The sequence below is a fragment of the Aphis gossypii genome, chromosome X, assembly GCF_020184175.1.
Source record: "Aphis gossypii isolate Hap1 chromosome X, ASM2018417v2, whole genome shotgun sequence".
NCBI classification, from domain to species: domain Eukaryota; kingdom Metazoa; phylum Arthropoda; class Insecta; order Hemiptera; family Aphididae; genus Aphis; species Aphis gossypii.
Genome location: NC_065533.1, coordinates 59,367,909 through 59,369,628, shown reverse-complemented (window position 1 = coordinate 59,369,628; position 1,720 = coordinate 59,367,909). Strand labels below are relative to the sequence as shown.

Genomic DNA, 1,720 nt, shown 5'->3' with positions numbered 1-1,720 from the left:
AGCCAATGGACTCATAGTTGAAAAAGTAAATGTATAAATGTTTTTATTTTACATTTATAATATAATTATTTTTTATTATAGGTTCATAGAGTAGTTCAGTTTAATCAATCACCATGGCTGGCTCCATACATAGCACTAAACACAGAGATGCGAAAAAAAGCAGCAAATGACTTTGAGAAAGACTTTTTCAAACTTTTAAATAATGCGGTTTTTGGGAAAACCATGGAGTCTATGCGGAAAAGAATAAAAATGGAACTGGTGTCTAGTGATCGTCGTTTACAAAAACTGATAAATCAGTCAACATTCAAACACTGTACTACATACAACGAAACTCTAAATGCAGTTGCATTAGAAAACAAAATCATTGATTTTTGTAAACCTATTTATATAGGTAAATTACATTTATTTTAAATTTTATATTGTTATATTAATATTTTAAATTTTTTATCAGATTTTGCAGTGCTGGAAATTTCCAAGTATTTAATGTATGACTATCACTATAACGTAATGCAGAAACATTATGATGATAAAATTGAGCTCATGTATACAGATACAGGTAAATTATTATTATTGGTACTTTTATTAATTTATTATTTTAGATTCATTGATATACTTTTATTAATTTAATTTATTATTTTAGATTCATTGGTATACTATATTCAAACTGATGATTTTTACAATGATCTGTTGAACAATCCCAACTTGTTGAATCGAATGGACACTGCAAATCTACCACGTGACCACCCGTGTTACATTGCTGAGAGAAAGAAGATTCCTGGGCTATTTTCTGATGAAACCGATGGACGTATTATGAGGAGTTTTGTGCTCTCCGTGCAAAGTCCTACGCTTACATTTTAGAAGATAAGGAGAAAATCAAAGCAAAAGGAATCCGTGGACATGTTGTTAGAAACCATATGACCTTTCAAGATCATAAACGGTGTTTGTTTGGTGATACCAGTTTGGAAGTAACAACGTCAAACGTCTCTATCCGTTCATTCAAACACAAATTAAAGACCATCAAGTCCAATAAATTAACTTATAACAGTTTGGATGATAAAAGGGTTATACTTGAAGACAAAGTACACACCCTAGCTCATGGACACTATTCTATAGAGTGAGTATATATATATATATATATTTTAATTAATAATTTTGAATTTTATAGGGAGGAACTCGAAGCAGAACTAGATAGTTATATATTTGTAAAGATTATTTCTGTATGTATAATTTTTATACTGTTTAATTTTTGTAAATATTTTTTCTATAAATTATTTCTGTATACATAATAAAGATTTTTCCTATGTCATATTTTTGTACTTGTATATTTTACTTTAAACTATTTTCTTTGTCAATATTATAGTTAGTATGGTATAGAATTAAAACTCAATTTTGAATTGAAAAATTATTTCTGTATAATTTTTATACTTGTTTAATTTTTGTGAATATTTTTTCTATAAATTATTTCTGTATACATAATAAAAATTTTTCCTATGTCATATTTTTGTACTTGTATATTTTACTTTAAACCATTTTCTTTGTAAATATTATTGTTAGTATGGTATAGAAATAAAACTCAATTTTGAAATAAAAAAATATGTTGTTTATTTGAAATAAAAAAAAAAAAAACATGATTACAATTTTTATGAATTATTTACAAACCATTTTCTTAAAGCAAACACTTTATAAAATTTACAATATTTAGGATTTAAGTCCTTATGAA

At 25.8% G+C, this 1,720-nt stretch overlaps 1 pseudogene; it reads left to right on the top strand.

The window, feature by feature from the left end:
* The first annotated feature begins 458 nt into the window (after positions 1 to 458).
* On the top strand, positions 459 to 1,118 carry LOC126551778 (uncharacterized; annotated as a pseudogene).
* Positions 1,119 to 1,720: the final 602 nt, after the last annotated feature.